We start from the raw sequence: 19,979 nt of genomic DNA on the forward strand, positions 1-19,979 counted from the left end.
TCTTAAGCTTTTATACTCCACTGTAAGGACAGTGACATATATAATTAAGAGGTCTAGGGTGATGTCTCTACCTAGGCTAATATGTTTGATTAAAAAAATACATAAAACAATAAAAAAATTTAACACCATTTTAAAAAGTCTCAAATCTTTTTAAACATTTTATGTCAGTGTGATGTTATGAAAACTGGCCACTACAGTAAAGTACAGATAGATCAACCACGTATACACTGCCAAATGAACATGTTCTCTATATACACGTGGAAATATTCAGAAAATCTGTACATTGTATGTAAAGCACTTTTAAAGCACATGTAAAGCACATTTAAAATAAAGCACTTGAGCGACTCTGAACTGACATAACCCAGCTGCTCATATGCTTCACATCAATAAACACATGCAAACACGTCCATCATCCACATTGCTATGGAAGCCTCAGTGACAGTGCATAGGGCAGGCAGCTGCTTTCAAAAACCACAGAAGCCTGTTCAGATGGACATGCAGAAAAGACATCAGATATATATCAGATCACTGTATGCGTGGGTGGTCTGAGTAGCAAAGAAGCTGCTTAATTCATTCCGAAAGCACTTCACACATTTACATGTTTAGTGCAGAATAATAGACCAAATTGCAAGATCTGCAAATCTTGATTGCAAATGCTGAGAAGATTGCTTCGATTTGTTTAAACTGTTGCGATCATGAGATTGCAAATTCCTGCAAATACTACTTGGAGGGCCTGTTGTGATACGTGGATATTAGCTAAAGCTCTTTTTCTCCTATGATTAAATGAATGTAACATACGTTTGGTTACCTCTTCATAACACCACTATTCAGCATTATATACCCAAATACCTCAAATACATTCCCTGACATGGACCATAGACGTAAGGCTATTGAAGCGCATAAGACTGGAACAGTTCACAAAAAGATTTCTAAGGACATGGTCCAGCAGACCACAGGGCAGAGGACCTGAGCAAATAAAAAATGGAAGAAAATCAACATTGTGTGGGGAGGATTCCCACCTGGGACCAATAGAGCTTTATTAGCAGTCCAGGGCTGTGATAAACTGTTCCACAGAATAAAAACGGAACTGCAATCAGTAAACCTGCAGAGAGAGCCAGGGGTAGGAGTTCTTTGATGCACAACCAGGAAGCGGAGAAGGTCCAGCTACATGAGCAGCAGTATAGAGGGAAAGCTGGACTAGATTTTGGTGAATGAAAATGCTTGCAAGTATTAACTGAAGGCATGTTATTGGCTTTCTCTGAGTTTGTGTTGCTTCCCCTTTTCAGCGACACTAATTTAAAGTCCAGCAAGTGATGTTAATCCATGCTTTTTGTCAAATTCAGCAAATATCTGCTCACAGTCCACTGGCAGTCTTTTTGTTGGAAATACATCCAGTTTTCATATACAGTCCTGGCTCTATAAACCAAAGACAAAACCAAAGTGATTTAGACCAAACAACAAAACACTGCTCCAGCCGATCAGCAACAGGGGGCATTCATGCTCATGCATAGGCCAGGGGGAAGGGGAGATGGAGAGACTTTAAATTTGACACATGCTACATGCTGAACCTTACACATTGTCAAGACGGAGAGATGGCTGAGAAACAGCTAAAGAGGAGAAGATCTGAAGAAAAAAGATTGAGACTTAGATCAGGCAAGGACAAAGAGTCGTGTTAACATCAGTGAGGTGTTTCAATAGTGGAGAGTTGATGAGGTTGACGTTGGCTTCCTGTTCGCCAGCTTCTTGTTCGAATTTTCCTGTCCCACCTTAAATGGTGCAGCAGTTACATTCTAGTGCCTGTGGCACTGCAAGTGCTGCACCATTCAAGAGTTGAACTTCATGAAAAGGGAGGAGATTGCTTTGTTTCTGCACGACAAGTCGTTACACCCCCAGGGCCCACCAGTGGGCCCAAAGCTTTATTACACAATTATGACCTACTAATCGTGATAGCTAAGCCCAACTGGTCACCTTTGCAGCAGCAATTATAGTGATAGTTTGCTCACCCACAACTTAGCTAGCATGAATTGTATTACTTGCTGTGCTGTTGTTTGGCCTAACATTATATCATGGTATTGGTCTGTACAACATATGCAAAGAGTTTTATGTCCATGAAAACACAGCTTTGCTAGCCCAGTGTCGTTTGCCCATGAATTTGGGGGCCAAGTTTCTGAAGGAGCACTGAAGGGAAGGGTGTTTTTGTTTTGCAGTTGAGCTCAAATATCAACAATCTTTCTCCAGAATCGCTGACTCTATCTTTAAGGTCAGTGCTGCCAACTGAAGCAGAGCGACTGCAATGAGACTAGGACAGTCAGGACAGAGATCTACAGCTCCTAAGCATTAATGAGGTGCCCCTCTAAGACTAACCAGTGGAATCTCGGCCGATGACTTACTCAATGGTTGCTAGAATGATGACTTCCCAGAAACTGCTCAAATAACAAAAAAGGCCCCCCACCCGTACTTTTGTCTCAGTTCCTGTTTTGTATTATTATTTTTTTTATTTTTTTTTTTTACTAGATGGAAGGACAACCAGTACAGATTATTCCTTCCTCCATACAAGGGATGTATTTGTTGGCTAGTTGGGAGGGGTGTAGTTGGGCCTTTTGGCGAGCAACCAAGGTTATAAACTGACTGATAGGGGGATTATGGGAAGAGAAAAACAACTGATGAGCATCCGTTACCTGTATTCCCTTGAGTAAAATGCTAATTGTACCATAGTGTAGATTTAAGTGAACAGAAAATTGGAAAACTTTTTTTTTCCCCCTTCCAAGTGCAACTCATGCCCATTCCAGCACTATGTGTAGGCCTTGTCAGCCAAAGCCGTGGATAACTTACACATGGCCCTGGCTTTCCAGCCATCAAGCTATAAATTTCAGCCTTATGTCTTTATGAACAAATAATAAAATTGGTTTGTTTGTACACACCTAATCCACTGGTTCTCTCTGTGGTCCAGAAGGTTTCCTATGCCTGCAATGTAAAAGAAATAACAAGGTTAAGTTAGACTGCCATTGTTGTTCACGGCAATTGCTTCACTATCTAGGAGTGATGAAAATAAAAAAACTCACTTCAAGGGTACATACAATCTATACACAGTGACAAATAACCATAGGGTCAAGGAAAAGGATCTGCTGACATATCCTGCAATTGTGTTCACAAGCCTATCGAAAATACAAGATAACAAGAGCAGTGTTCATGGGAGGTTAGCACAAAGGTAGCAACGGTGTCCAAAAACAACATGCCACCCATCTCAAGTTTGCTAAAGCTATCCAAGATGACACAAAGCATTCTGAAACAAGTGTGGACATCTGATACGAAATTTGAAATTCCTGATGCGCAGCATTATGTTTGGAGAAAGCAATATGAAAACTCATCCCAGCTATGAAGCATGGCGGTGGGGGTGTAATGATGTGGGCTTGCTTCTCTGAACCAGGGCTTGGAATGCTTTAAATCATTGACCAGTTCAACCAATCAATTGCAATCAATCAAAAAGCTGTACAAGGAAATTAAACGTACAAAACATTTTAAATGGCCAAGTCCTGACTGCAATACACTTGAAGTTCTGGTCCAAAAGAGTTCAAGCAAAAGTGACTTTTCATTTACTCATTTTTCAACAAACACGTTGATGGTTTAACCTTTCTTACTGTTGCTTTGCTATACTATTAAAATATAATTACATATAATAAAACAAGACTGTATGCTCAACAATAACTCTTCATCAGACTGAATGACAGACAGAATGCGTTCAGCCAGGTCACCCCACTGCTGCGCTCCCTTCACCCTGATGCTCGCCTACAAAGCCAAAAATGGACCAGCCGCTACCTATTTGACGGCAATGGCGAAATCTCGAGCCCTTCGAGCTTCGAGTACAGCTCAGCTTGACCAGCCATCCTTCAAGGCATGTGGAAGACAAGCGTTGAGAATGTTCTCTGTACTGGTACCCAGGTGGTGGAAAGAACTCCCACTGGCTGTCCGAACAGCAGAGTCTCTCATAGCCTTCAAACACAGACTGAAGACACGTCTCTTTACACAGCACTTAAATGAGCACTGAATTAAGTATTGACTGTCATGTATTGTACTGCACTTATGTATTGTAGTTTACTGTAGTGTAGTGTATCGTACTGTATTGTATTGTAGTGTATTGTACTGTAGTGTAGTGTATTGTAGTGTACTGTAGTGTGTTGTATTGTGTTGCACTGTTTTGTGTTTATCTCTGTTCCTTTTCTCTCTGTATCTACAGTGACTTTTGTTTCTAGCAGTATCTGAGCTCAGGACCATCTTTCTCTCTAACCTACTGGTAACTAACAAAGATACTTTCTCTAGATAGACAAATTCAGATTCAACCGGTCAGTTCAGTCAGATTCAACCGGCCATTATATGGAAAAAGGAGCTTTGTGATATGATGAGACTTTTACATCGTTAACAATTCTGCATATCATCACTGTCAGAACAAAACCTCAAATCATTTCCTCAAATCACCTCAGATCATTTCTGTTGGTCTGTTCATTATATTGATATGTAGTCATAATAGTAGTAAGTAATAGTAAGTATTTAAAAGTAATATTTGTGATATTTTAACACACTGCAAAGAGTAACTAGTGTTTAAAAGTTATGTTATAAAGTAAAAGCGTGTTTGAGATGCAAGGTTTGCATGCAGGAACAGTAAAATACACCACATCATGCAGGGACTGTATTAAAGTAATCAGTTCTGGTCTAATCTGGTTTATGTCTTAGTCAATCTGCCATTTCATCATACCGATTAGATCAACATGCTGACTCTCCACAGAGATGTGTGTGTGTGAGAGAGAGAGAGAGAGAGAGAGAGAGAGAGAGAGAGAGAGAGAGAGAGAGAGAATGATAGGAAAAGAAGAAAGAAAGATGAGAGAGGAAAGTAAAGAGAGAAGCAGATAGAAAAATGAGAGAGTGACAGGAATATAAGGAAGAGATAGAGAGAAAGAAGTAAAATGAGTGATAGGAAAAGAAGAAGAAAAGGGGCAGAAACAAAGAGCGAGGGTGATAAGAAAACAAGAAAGAGAGGGAAACAGAGAGAGAGAGTGTTAAGGTGATAGGAGAAGTGGAGAGTCATAAGGGTGAAAAAAACAGTGGCCAAATTAGAGATAGAAGAAAAGAAAGAAAAAGAAATGAGAGCGCTAGGAGAAAGTAGAGAAAACAGAGGTACAGCAGGAGAGAATGAGAGTAAAGCAAGAAAGTAAAATGAAAATAAGGAAAGCAGAGCAAGAGAGAGGAGGGGGAGACAGAGATAGAGAGAGACAGAGACAGAGAGAGACAGAGAGAGACAGACAGGGAGAGAGAGAGAGAGAGAGAGATGAAGAGAGACAGAGAGCGACAAAGAGACAGAGAGAGATAGAGAAAGAGAGAAACAGTGAGAGCGAGAGAGAGGCAGAGAGACAGAGAGAGGAAGACAGAGAGAGAGAGAGAGAGAGAGAGAGAGAGAGAGAGAAAGTGAGAGAGAGGGAGACAGAGAGAGGAAGAGAGAGTGAGAGAGAGAGAAAGAAAGAGAGAGAGTGAGAGAGAGGGAGAGAGAGAGAGAGGGAAAGAGAGAGAGGAAGACAGAGAGAGAGGGAGAGAGAGAGAGAGAGAGAGAGAGAGAGAGAGAGACAGAGAGAGAGATAGGAAGAGAGAGAGAGAGGGAGAGAGACAGAGAGAGGAAGACAGAGAGAGAGAGAGAGAGAGAGAGAGAGAAAGTGAGAGAGAGAGGGAGACAGAGAGAGGAAGACAGAGAGAGAGATAGGGAGAGAGAGAGAGAGAGAGAGAGAGAGAGAGAGAGAGAGAGAGGGAGAGAGAGAGGGAGACAGAGAGAGGAAGACAGAGAGAGAGAGAGAGAGAGAGAGAGTGTGCTAACTGGCACTCTAATTCAGAATTTCCATGCTCTCTTCGGGTCATCATGAAGAGCGAGATTCCCTCATTTAACGCACTAATCAGGCGACGCAGTGCCTGCTTCAGAGTAAATACAATTCCAGACTGGAGTGCAGCAGCAAATTTTCCACCACCAATAACCTCAGCACCCCAAATAAAATCCCCCCGCTCAGCCAATTTGGAGAGCTGGGCTGCTCTGGGTTAAATAATAAGCCGAACCAATTTAGAAATATTTATCAGCACAGCCTGCCGCCTGCGAGTCCAGTGTCTCCCAAAGCCTGAGTTACTGCACAAATTGGCTAATATGTTAGTGTAGATTTGAATTCAAATTGAATTAGCTCTATTCTTTGGTTTCCACACTTGTTTGGAGCTCTAATTTCCCCCTCTTATCGCTAATGCTCCCTCTTTTGTACAACAGTGCCAACAGCTCTCTGAAGCTTCATACTTAAGGAAAGAAACACAAAACTATAAATCAACCATAAATCAACAGCATAGCCCAATTAGAAGAACTGATGCGATGCTTTTTTCAGCCATTTGTCTTTCATGTTCATTATTTGATTATTTATTATTTATTGTTTTTTGTTTTCTGCAAGAGGCTGCTCTGCTGCTGCTTGTCAAACGCCATACACTGAAATAAATTGTCCCCATATATATATATATGTATACTTCCCATCTTGAAGAAACCCATGATGTCAACAACTACAGACCGGTATTACTTCTTTCTTTCCTTTCAAAAATGCTTGAACGTGCGGTCTATAATCAACTTTCTCTCTTTCTCACACAGAACCAGCTCCAGAACCCCAACCAGTCTGGCTTCAAACCAGTGCACTCTACAGAAACTGCCCTCATCGCAGTGACCGAGAACCTCCAATCTGCAAGATCAGCCAAATTGTCGTCTGTCCTGATCCTTCTTGATCTCTCAGCAGCTTTTGACACAGTCAACCATACGATCCTTCTGGACACCCTCACCAATCTTGGAATTACTGGCTATGCGTGGAAGTGGTTCAAGTCCTATCTGGAGGATCGCTCTTATCAGGTAACATGGAGAGGGTTCACATCCTCTCCATGCAGGCTCTCCACTGTTGTCCCACAAGGCTCAGTCCTGGGTCCTCTTCTCTTTTCTCTTTACACTAGCTCTCTTGGTGATGTAATATCTTCTCATGGCTTCTCTTACCACTGTTATGCTGATGACACTCAACTAATGTTTTCTTTCTCACCTTCTGAAACACAGGTTTCCAATCGCATCTCGGCATGTCTGTCTGACATCTCTTCATGGATGGCAGCTCACCAGCTGAAGCTCAATCCCAGCAAGACTGAGCTGATATTCATCCCTGCAACTACAGGTCCTCATCATGATCTTGCCATCTCATTCGAAAACTCTCTGATTGTTCCATCTGTAGAGGCAAGAAGTCTTGGTGTGACTCTGGATGGCCAGTTATCGTTCTCGACTCACATGGTGAACCTGACTCGGTCATGCAGATATCTCCTCTACAACATCCGTAGGATCCGACCCTTCCTCACCCGAGAGGCCACCCAGGTGCTAGAGCAGTCTCTTGTCATCTCGAGGCCCAAGTTCAGCCACGTCACCCCACTGCTGCGTTCCCTTCACTGGCTTCCTGTAGCTGCACGCATCAAATTTGGTGAAATGGTGAAATCTTGAACTGTACCATTAGCCCTTCGAGCTTCAATTACAGCTGGGCTTGACCCGCCAACCTTCAAGGCGCATAGAAGACAAGCGTCGAGAATGTTCTCTGTACTGGCACCCAGGTGGTGGAATGAACTCCCACTGGCTGTCCGAACAGCAGAGTCTCTTGCTGTCAAACACAGACTGAAGACACGTCTCTTTACACAGCACTTAAGTGCAGCTTATAATTCAATGCTCATTTATTTTATTGTACTGCACTGTGTATTGTAGTTTATTGTATTGTATTTTATTGTATTGCATTGAATGGCACAGAGTTCTGTGTTAAACTGTGTTCCTTTTTCTCTCGGTGTCTACAGTGACTTTTTGTTTCTAGCAGTATCTGAGCTCAGGACTGTCTTTTTCTCTAAGCTATTGGTAACTAGCAAAGATACTTTCTCTAGATTGACAAAGCACTTCTTGTAAGTCGCTCTGGATAAGAGCGTCTGCTAAATGCTGTAAATGTAAATGTACAAAAGCATAGGCATTATAAAAGGGGCCCCTTCCCACTTTATATATGTGCTGGTCACATCTTGCACTGACATTCTCAGTCACCTGAGCAACAGTTGCTCTTCTGTTTTTTCTGACATGCTGCACTAATGAAGAAGCACCACAGTCACTGATACACACTTTTGACCACAGCTTCCAACCCCGCATTCAGATGTATTTCCCATAGCTCGAAATGCAGATCTCATGTTAGTCACTGTTGCTGTTGAAACACTAGTCAGTTGAGCAGTTTTCGTGACTGAAGCTCCTGCCACCTGTGCCTCAACAGCAAGCCCTCTTTTAAAGTCACTTAGATCTCTATATGTAGGTCTTTATGTATCTGTATAAGTAGGCCTAATAATATGTCCTATGTGTGTATAGCACTGATCACTCTTTCAATATTTGGGGGCCAGCTTTGGTGGTCTACCATGTCTTGTATTGTTGGTGTATTATATATATATATATATATATATATATATATATATATATATATATATATATATATATATATATATATATCCAGTGTCAAGATTTGTAATTAATTTATCTTAATTAATTTATGCCAGTGGATGATCTTATAACGTGAATAATGTGAACTTAAAGGCCATTTTAACCAGAAATTAGATAAATGAAGGGTCTCTTGCACAACACTGTTTCTGGAGTAGTATATCTGTGCCTAAGCCTAAATTGAACCCTAATCTTAACATTGCTAGCCAAAAAGAAAATGTTTTGTTCTTTCATTTCTAAAAATAAAACAGAGCTTTTAGGCAGAATTCAGGAGCATTCTGTTGTTGGTCAAACCTGTTTATCTGCTGTTTTCCTGATTTCCAACAAAGTGCACATGCTCTCCTAGCTACATACACAAACATGAGATTCTGAACACATGATGCATATGGAGCTGATAAAAATCTGCAATAGACTCTATGACAGCAACCAGAGCAAGCTAAGGAAAACAAACATATGTTGAGCAACACTTCTTTTCAGAAGATGCACTGATAAAGAGCATGTGCCCTGCCAGGTCAGAGCACTACAGAAGTGAGGAAAAATGATAGAACTGATTGTGAACAAGGGAAGAGAACAGTGTGAACTGCGTAAACTCTGAGACAAATCGGAGTTCATTCTTTCAGAGTCTGCTAATGCAGGGAAGAAGGAAATTAATCCATCTCGACTGTTTACCCTGTCTGAGTCAGTTATGAGTGTCTGTGACCTGTGCAGAGATAGGCCTGAGTCCAAAGGCCAATAGCTCCAGGTCATAGCCTCTAAAAACCTCAGACTGAACTTCCTCATCAGAGCCTCCATCTGCTCATGATGTGCAAGCCTAAATGATGTGTCTAAAACTAACAGAAAGAATTTTCCCAAAGTCTGTATGCTGGTTTTATCAACCATATCATAGAAATTTATCTCATGATTTTGAAATAAAGTAGGACAATGTAACCATTGTTGAAGTTTCAAAATGCACTCCCCAGTCCACGGGCCATTTTGAATTCATAGTTTTGTGTGACAAAACCAACACATTTTCATATATCAGCATACAGCAGTTTAGCCACAGCCATTTACATATAAGTATATTTCAGTGCGGACTGCTTTCTGAACAGGGAACAAAATAGGGCATCCAGATCAGAGACCATTTACATATCAGTATTAAAGACAACGTAACTGAAAACAGCCTATTTAATACTAAGAGATATTGAGAGGTTGGAAATAATGATGTATAAAGGTAAAAGCAAGCAACTGAGGTCATTTAAATGACCATTTACACTGTCTATACTGGCTAAATTAAAAGAATAAGCAAAGGCAACTTAAAGAAAAACAGCTTTTTTAATACTAAGAGATATTAAGTGGTTGGAAGTTATAACTGAGCAACTGAGGTCATTTAATTGACCATATACACTGCCTATACTGGGCAAATTCTACAAATAAGCAATAATTGTGCATTAAAGTGTGTAGAAGTGTCTTCTCTGTAGACGACATGTACTTAAATCAGCAAAACATGTCATTTGACCACTATACACTAAAGTGCCAAAACATTTTGACCACTCACAAATGAAGTGAATAACATTAATTATCTCATAACTACAACACATATCAACGTCCATTTATTTGGACATCAACTTGACACAAGTTACCCATCTAAACATAGCAATGGTATTCCCCAACAGCAGTGATCTCTTTTAACAGGCTAATGCACCGTACCACCCTGCACACATTGTTTGGGAAACATCTGAGGAACATGATGTACAGCTCAAGGTGTTGCCATGGCCTCCAAATTCTGTGGGATGTGCTGGAACAAGTCCAATCTGTGGTAGCGCTACCTTGCAACTTACAGGATTTAAAGGATCTACTGCTAATGTCTTGATACCAGATATCACAGAGCACTTTCAAAGGCCTTGCAGAGTCCTTCCAGTGGAGTGCCAACAGCATATAAGGTAGGAGATCATAATGTTGAGCACTTTATGAGGAACACTATACTAATACTTGATAGGGTCTCCTTTGACTTTCAAAACAGCCTCAATTTTTGTTGCATGGATTCCAGAAGATGCTGGAACATTCCTTTAAGAATCCTTTAAGAATCTGCAATTCCTGTAATTTCATGCTGCAAATTTCCCGTTCTACTGCGTACCATGTTATGGATTCAGATCCAGTGACTTTGAAAGCCCCTGAAGAACACTGAACTCATTGTTTTGTCCACAAAACCAATTTGTGATGACTTTGCTTTGTGATGGTGCATTATCATGCTGGACATGTAGAAGTAGGAGATGGTAAATTGTGATCATGAAGGAGTGCATTCAAGTGATGATTGATTGGTATTAAAAGGATCAAGAAAACACTGTCCACATCATTACTTGCAAAGAAAGAAAACACTCTCCACACCATTACATCACCTCCACCAGCCTGGACTGTTGATACAAGGCAGGTTGGATCCATGGATTCATGCTGCTGGTGCCAAATTCCAAACCTTCCACTTGTGTCATCAGATCAGACTGTCTTTCCAGGCTTCAATTGTCTGAGCCTATACACACTGAACTCTCAGCTTTCTGTTTTTGACTGGCAGAAGTACAGCCTGACATGATCTTCTGCTGTTGTAGCCCATGCACCTCAAGGTATGATGTTTGTACCACAATTGTACAGTTGTACAGAGTTATTATAGCCTTTCTGTCAGCTCGAACAAGTCTGGCCTTTTTCTGTTGACCTCTGTAATCAACAAGCCATTTCCAATTGTAGAACTGCTGCTCACTGGGTGTTTTTTCTTTAACGTTCCCTTCAGAGTATGACTGTTGTACATGGAAATCCCAGGAAATTAGCAGTTTTAGAAATAATAAAGACCAGTGTCTGGCACCAGCAATCATGATACATTCAGGAACATGGAGCGCTCTGTCGAAATGTGTCTGGCAGAAATCGCATGTAATGCAGTTGACTACACATACATGTCAAGGTATGTAGTATGTTTTTTTGGGTCAGACTGTTTCATTCAGTTAACAGGAGTTAAAACAGAATATTTGGGGCCTTTCAAGTGAATCTCCCTGTAGTTTATTCTAGTGTATAGTAATAGAAAACTATCCCAACAGTGCTGAATTTACAGTATTAGCAGCATTGATAGATTACAAAAACTTAACTGCTGTGCATGCCATTTGTTGAGTGCTTTGGATTGCTTTGAAGGAATTTTTTAATGAAGAAGTAGCGTGCTCTAGAAAGCGTTTATGATGCTCTTTAAGGTCTCTTTTTGTGAAATTTTCAGAGAAGTGTTGCAAAGTTAAATGTCATCTGATACCATGACAAACTGAGATTTCTTTTTTAAAGTATCAAGATATTGATTTAATCAACAATATTGACCTAGTTTAATGTTGCCAAGCTGGTGCTTTTGATGCCATAGTTCCATTGATCCTCTTTATCTATATGCTAGATTTTTTTTTCTTTTTGCATAAGTGGTCAAATCTACTTCATACAACTGCAATGCATGGCCAGGATGACGCTTTATGTCATGTTATGTGGTGTGAGGCTGGAAGCGGTACAGGTGGATACAATTAGGTCAGCGCTAGGTCCACATTTGAGTATTTGATTTGGCTCATTGTTTGTATGTGTAGAAGCTAATTCTGAGACATTTTTCTTTACTTTAACTTATAAAAGTGTTGCGTCACAAGCGGCACAGTCACTCTCAACTCATCACCTTTAAAAGCTCGTGTATTAGAAACTAAACTGTGCAACTGAAAAAATCCCTAACACAGAAACTGGGGCCAACTTCTTGCTAGCCAAATGTGAAAGAGGATATGGAAATGTTCAGATAAGCAATATTTAAATATTATTCTCTCATCTCAGGGATGTCACTTTCCTGTCAATGGCTGGCCGCAACCCATGACAAAGAAAAAGTGGATCGGGTGTTAAGGCGGAATTGCAACTTTTAAAGAAGTGAGAAGCATCAGACAGACAATGAGACGGCTGAGCAGCCAAGAAAACCACAGCACTAAGAGCAAGTCTACAAGACTGACAACAGTGAAATGATGACTGCGTAAAACTGACGCAACTGTGGTTTGCAGACCATGTCTGTGTATATTTTGAAGCCAGAATGCTGCAATGAAGAACAAGAGGAAACTGGGGATTCAAAGATAGAACAGCCCATGGTCACAAACATCCCTGTTAGCTAATCATTAAGCTTTTGGTGGGTCATGGTAGGTGTGTAACTGCAAGAACTACATTTAACCCACATTGCAGTCCCTCCTTAAAGATCCATGCATGAAACCAACAGAAATGAACATCTAAGTTGAATATGCATTTGAATATGCACGCATGCCTGGTATTACTCAGCCACTTATTAGCATAAACAGACAGGCGAATACATAAGCTGGGTGTCATTATTAGTCCTTTATGGTAACTCTTTTTTTTAAGGTAAGCGACTCACTGTATCTGAAGCCTCATATACTTAAGCCAGTTGTGACTGGGATTACATAAAATATTTATACAACAATGTTCACTGTGAGCCAAAACAAGCAGTGTATTATCTGCTTTATGTAATCAAATAAAACATTTTCTTCACAGCAAAAAAAGTTCTAAATTGTTTTTGGCTTGGGCATTTCAGGCAAAAACATTTCAATTGCAGTAGAACTAAGGATGCACAATAATATTAGAATAATTTCAGTATCAGTAGTATCAGACATTTGCTTTAAAAAGAAATTTCAGCATAGGGCAATATTCAGATTTGACTGAAATTTCAAACCAATATTTGTGGACGTAATTATTGGACTCCAGAAAAGCAGATTGTTTGCGCAATGCTGGGTCATTGTGTTCAAATTTGTAAAATGTAAAATTTAGCTAGTGTAAGATACAGTGTAAGTAATGTCTTAATGTAAGTTATTACATACTTCCTTTTACTGCTGAAAAAACGTCAGAAAAAAAAACTGCTGTTCCAGTGATCACAATGTAATTACACTTACACTATTACCATTGTGTAATTACATAAGAGCGAATATGCTCATATATATATATATATATTATAGATCTGTAATAGTGACTAAATCATTATTAGTTACAGTGCTGTTGCATATGTTATTCACATGTAACGACACAGTTATTAGAGACACTTAATATAAAGAGGGACCAAATTAATAAGTGAGAGTTACCTTCCCTTCCTCTGTAATGCTAATCCAACATGTAGTTCCTCTCGAAATGTCCTACATTTTGTATGTTTATGTATCAGCATTAGCAGATATGTACATAAAAAATAACTGATTTCAGGCCACAATTTCCACAGCGGCGCATCCCTATATAGACCCTTACAATATATGGTGTTTTTTAACTGTAAAAAGGTTCTTCACACTCATGCATCTCATTTACATTTACTGACACAATCTGTAGTGCTATCCATAGCCAAGGGACCCATTTTGACACTTTTAATTTTTAGAGAGTTCTTCTTTGATCTTGACACCTTAATATGTCTACATAAGGTCAGCATTGACTGTTACTTTTAGCATAAATGTGTTACTGCAGTCAAAAAAAAAAACTTTTATCTCAAATAAACATGTTACTAACATGTTGACTTTGCACTTTCCTAGCTTGACCTTTTGAAGCATCCATAGTTGCTAAAGCCCCGCTGCTTATACCATATATGGCTATGACTCCTTCACTCTACGTCTCTTGTTCAAATACACATTTCAAATGACAATTTCCTTCATGATTCTCTTGACAAAACCTGCTACTGCCATGGTGAATTTGTTTATCATTGAAGTAATTTTCAAGCAAAACACATCACTGACTTGGCATAGTTATTACTATCAGTAACATTAACACTGGAGTACGCCTCCAGCAGACAACACTGGACAGTGCTTGTGGGATGACAATGGATAAATCAGCAGCAAAGCAGAAAGATCCAGCTCCAGAAAGAGGATGTAACATTGCTGTATGAGGCCTAAATTGGGGGTGGAGTTGGAACATGCAGCCACTGTTACTCTCAGTAGATATCAGTGATGAAATCTGTGTTCACTTTCTTTTCATGTCCACTTTAGGTTCAAGTGATTTTTTTTTTTCAATTTTGAGCTGAATTATTAGAGGTAACAGTTCAGATTAAGCTTATTTTGTTATATAGCCATGACAAAAACTTTAGGGTCAAATAAGAGCAAACTAACATGATTAAGTGCAATTATAAAATGTACAGGTTATGTCCTCTAATCTGATTGGCTGAGCCACATTTGTAAAATCCAAGATACACACACGCCAATAACTGCCTTACAACAACTGATATGCATATAAGTATATTACTGCACGCGGCATGAAAAACCCTTGTGCCGTTACTAGAATAATCATTGACTCTCATGTGCTCACATAGACCACCGCATATATTGATGAACTAAGAAAACTTTTTTTTTTTTTTTTGCTTAAACTGAGGGGCTGACAACTTATGTTCTTTACTAGGACTAGGCTGGCCAGCTAGCTAACTTGCTAAAGGAGCCAACAGCCTAAACAACTCCAGCATTAATATCACAGGCTTGAATTAAAGTACTTGTATGATTAACTGTAAAACAGCAGAATAAAAGCCTAAAAACATCATTTGGATGGATGACACACTTTAAATGTTTCATGTTTCAGTCAGAAATCGCGTCAAACCCAGGCTGAATCCCAAACAGCTCCATACTCCTTAAATAGTGTGCTAGCTGTGAAAGTTTAGAAATTCTAGCCTCTACAGCAAAATACTGCATAATCTATTGAGTGTGGATGTGTCTGAATCCCAAATGACTGTTTCTTCGTTATAATTTGCACTGTTAGGCTGCAGGATCTAGTCTGTAATTCCTGTGTAGTGCACTATGTAGGGAGTAGGGAGTTTGAGATTCAGGCCCAGCACGAGAAGAGGGTACCACTGGATTGGTGCTAAATGGTTATTTGGTGGTGATTTGGTGACCAAAAGTACTTATAAAGAAAATGTTTTTTCATTAAACAATGCTGTGTTATCATTTGTCCATTTTTATATGACAAAATTTTCAAAATCCATGAAATGTGCGTAATATATAGCAATGGTCAACCGAACGCTCTACTCATTACGCGGCCCATAGTTGCTTAGCAATGAGAACTACTATTTCTTGGCAGATTACTTGTTGATGTCAATTATTATTAACAATAACAAATTATTTTCTGGAAAAGTGTGTATTTAATCATATTACATGTTGGCTGCCATTTTATAAGATCAATAAGCAACTGAAGGCTGTGCGTTACTGCGATTTCATCACAGGGAAGGAAATTTTTAGGGTGCCTAAAACACCTTTCCAGTGATAAATTCGCAGTAACTTAAAACAAAAAAGCCACAAGAGGCTTATTAAACATTTTAATTGTTGAAGGTAATACATGTAACAGCACAACACAAAAATATGTTGTTGTTTAGCACATTCTTTCAGGGAGAAGCATCACAGTTTTTCAGACAGAACAACATGACACTGTAACCTTGTCTACATAGTCCAAAATTCACTAGTACAGCTTTCATCTGTAGACAACCAGCAGCAATAATGTGCAATACAACTGTCATGTGTTTACACCACAATGAAGCCCTGCGGCTCTTAAAATAACACGCAACCATGTTGTTCTTACTGATAAGCACTGTCATCTATTTATGGCAAAGTAAAGACCTGTAGTCACATCTGAGCTTTCAAAATAGCATACAACCATGTTATTTCTACTGTGGCTAAGCACCTTCACACAACCATGTTATTTCTACTGTAGTTAAGCCAGCGCTCCTTAAAAACAAAAGGTGACGTCTTGTGGACACCATGACTTCAGCATAAATAACACGCTTGGGGAAGATATGGCCAAGCTTATGCAAACAACCTGATGAAATTTTAGCTTAGTGTTAAGACTCAATGACTACCAGCCCCAGTCAGTTCAAATCAGCTTCCAAAATGACCTGAAGATGCTGAAGGTGAGTAGCCTTTTTAACAGTAGACAGAAATCCACCAGTCAGATTTTAGAAACTAACTTAACAAAGGCTGTTTGACTGAGAAAAGGCACAAGCTAAAACAGAAATAGGTTAAAACGATAAGAAAAAGTTGTGAGGACTCACGTGGAGTAGACTCAAATAAGCGGAGCAGTGCTGCAGTGAGTGAAGGGAACAGGAAGTGAGCTAACTTCTCTTAAAAGTGCACAGAGCAAGAACATGAAGGGGATTCACACACCAGAGAAGAACAAAAAAGGTCTCGCGAGGCAGATTTTGTCTAGGTGCACTTTTTCTCTGGAAAGCACCTTAGTTCTTCTTAGGCTGGAGGCACGTCAAGCGGCGTCTTCAAATGTTGCATAAGTCACGCTATTTCTTGAGGGAAGAGCTGATACAAGGTAAAAAAAAAAAAAGCCTGTATACATGCTTCCACTGAATTCTGACCTTGTTGATCTGTGGTCACAACCCATTTAAGAATGAATTCTCAGAATTCTTGCAAAAATAAACGGTCAAAAAAAAAAAACAGAGCCATTTGATATGAAATTCTCTATTCTGTATGAACTTACCAAGTCAGAATTCTTCACAGTAGTGGTGATAGGCACCAAAGGTCCGAAGACTTTAACTGCTTAGGTAGGTTCTTGGCTTGGATGTGTGGTTTTACTAAACTTAGTGAACTGAATGTCTCACTGGTGATCCATTCTAAGAATTTGAATTTGCTGATGGCCTCTTAAACTCATTTAACCCCTCAAGAAGATCCTTTATTTATATCATTTAACCCTGAGAAGATTATCTGGGTCTCTCTCCCCTCCATCATGGACATCTACACCAAATGTTGTATACGGAAAGCCACTAACATTGTGGACGACCCCGTCCATCCCTTGCACAGACTTTTTTCACTGCTGCCGTCTGGCAGAAGGTACCGGAGCATCCGTGCCACCACTGCCAGACTCTGCAACAGCTTTGTTCCTAAAGCAATCAGGTTTTTAAACTTACAAGGACTGATCTAATACCCCCCACCCCCAAACTCTACACACTCACCTCTTTTGATGCTCTGTCTGGAACATTGCTGCCAACTGTGTGTTTACCTCAGTAACTCCTGTGTTTATGTCGATCATCTGACTGTTCATGCAGCACAGCATGTTAAATAACTCTGCACCTTATTCCCACTACCCATGTCCTGAAATGTGTGCTGTGTCGGTGCTGCACTGTCTATTTACTGTATCTAAGTATTTTGTTTTGCACACTATGTCTGCACATTCGCAATTTCTGTTTTTGTTGCACCGTGTTGTTCCTGGAGGAACGTAATTTCACTCTACTGTGTACTTATGTACTTGTGTACATAGACGTAATGACAATAAAAGCCTCTTGACTTGACTTGAAATGGTCAGGGCTGACCAGCAGACCTAAAGTTTTATTACACACTTCTATAACCTAAGAATAGCTTATCCAGTTTGCACTGAAGTCCCTGTAGTTACTAAAGAATAAGCCTTAGTATGTAAAAAGCCTGGAATGTTGAGGGATTAACGCTTCTAAAAGCTCCCTCACCGAAAGTATGACATGAGATGGTTATGAACGCATCCTAATGTTTCAGACATTGTTTTATGATAGTTTTGAGTTTCCACAGGTTTGGTCTAAGTTGAGAACATTAATGGTGGGGAGGTACAAAATAGGCAAAATAGAGTATATTTATCACTATTTTACAATCAACTTTACATATAAACACTTAGGAGGCACACATAGATTCACTGGTAGTTTTGGATAATAAATAAGAAGTTAATTAATGAAAATTAGTGTTGTATTCAGTGGTACCTCTGGTTCCTATCACCACTACTTTAAAGAACTTTGAGTCGATTAGTTTCTCTACAAAAAATTTCACATCAAGCCACTCTGAATGACTGTTTAAACCTCAAGTATTGATTTTTGGATTGAAAAAAATCTGTGGAGTTCCATTAACCATGATCAGTCCATAGAAAGCGCAAGGTTCTATACTGATGTCAGTTCTGTTTAATGCAAGTCTGTGAGGCTCTGTGCTGTAGGTAGGACTGATTAGTGTGACTGTAAATAGTATCCATTCACTCTGCCTCCTGAACACCTTTCAGCAGTTTCACTCCTAATTAACTCAAAGGCTTGGAATTCTCTCTCTCTGTGAGTTCAACACTTGCTCTGAAATAGTATAAATTTGCAGTATATTGAAGTATTAGCTTCATCTGTTGCAGCACTTTTGAAATCCATTTTTTCTCCTTCTTTTTCAACAGTTTGCTTTCCCACAAGATGTACACATGGGAGGAGGTTAAAGCAGCTTTACAGATGGCTAAACAATGTTAAAAATGGGATTCTAGCCAAAGACTGGCCATAGAAAGTGCACCCAATACACAGTCCTGATTTTTTCAGCTTCCTTGTAAACAACTCATCAACGTCTGTTGCTTTACTGCTAAATTTCTTGAGCTTTTTTTTGCAGTCATTAAGGTGCCTTTTTGGAACTGAAGTCTTAAGACTCCTCAAACTTCTCTCTCTTTTCATCTTAAATATCTTAAGAGTGCTTTGCCCTGTTTGCACTTCTCAGGGTATTTTATGGGTCAAACTGACAACTGAATGCTAGCGAAGTCATACTGATACTTCTACCCAAAAAGGTTCTGAAATTACTCTGCCTCTTCAGACCGCCCTCAGCTTTTCTTCAGTTGCAACAGTTTTCTGCTCTTACAACAGTGAAAAGACTTGCTTTACGCCCCTGTAAGTGGTGTAGCGTCAGGTGGTGTCACCAAATGTTGAACGCTTATACTTAAATCTCATCCTGCATCAGTGTACCGCTCCTCTGGCATCTGTTGTCCTTTGTGTCATAATTACTTTCATTTAGTCAAGATCAATGAAAAGGCTTTTGGTTAGTGTAGTTCTCTTACATGCAGTTTAATGACAGCTGCAATGAACAGGTTCCAGCTCCATGTACTTTCTGATCCTGCATCAAGTTCTTTGCACATTCTATTCAATTTAAACACATTCTGTGGTGCTTTTCTCTATAATCCATAATAAAACACTTAATCCTTTCATAAACTTCGCAAGAAATCATTTTCAAGCTTTTTGTCTTATTGTAAAAGTGACTTAATGGGTTTAAAAGCTCAGTGTCTTTTCAGTCGGAATAACACTCTTAGTGTTAATAAAGAAGATGAGAAGGAAACAAAATCTACTCACCAGATTATAGCCGCTTTTGGTAGCTGCGCAGGATGAACTAGTACAGTATGCCTCGCTCTCTCTAACTCACTGGAGATCCTTTGTGAAACTCTTGTGAACTTCCTGGCAGTCTTAATGCCTGGACTGTTCAGACAGGACCTCACAGCGGGGCGGTGTGGACGTCTCATTGGCTGTCATTCCACACGAAATTTGACACCTTGTTTCACCTGCAGTTTGCTGACTGTAACGCATGACATAATAAAATGCTTGTGTTACACAATACAAAGCTTTATTATATAGCATGTTACATATATATATATATATATAATGTGTGTATATATGTATATATATGTGTATATATGTATATATATA

General features: G+C 39.6%; 1 protein-coding gene across 2 annotated transcripts in view; it reads right to left on the minus strand.

The window, feature by feature from the left end:
* si:dkey-262k9.2 overlaps positions 1-19,744 on the minus strand; it is a 43,295-nt gene extending 23,551 nt beyond the window's left edge. The window contains exons 1-2 of one of the 2 annotated variants that reach the window (XM_037546440.1): positions 19,629-19,744; positions 2,922-2,964 (exon numbers count right to left, since the gene is read on the minus strand). The gene's annotated coding sequence lies outside the window, so the exon portion shown is untranslated. Of the gene's footprint in view, positions 1-2,921; positions 2,965-16,571; positions 16,612-19,628 lie in introns of those variants that run through there. The other variant, XM_037546441.1, reaches the window with a different exon arrangement.
* Between the last annotated feature and the right edge of the window lie 235 nt (positions 19,745-19,979).

The sequence above is a fragment of the Pygocentrus nattereri genome, chromosome 17 (assembly GCF_015220715.1).
Source record: "Pygocentrus nattereri isolate fPygNat1 chromosome 17, fPygNat1.pri, whole genome shotgun sequence".
Classification (NCBI taxonomy): domain Eukaryota; kingdom Metazoa; phylum Chordata; class Actinopteri; order Characiformes; family Serrasalmidae; genus Pygocentrus; species Pygocentrus nattereri.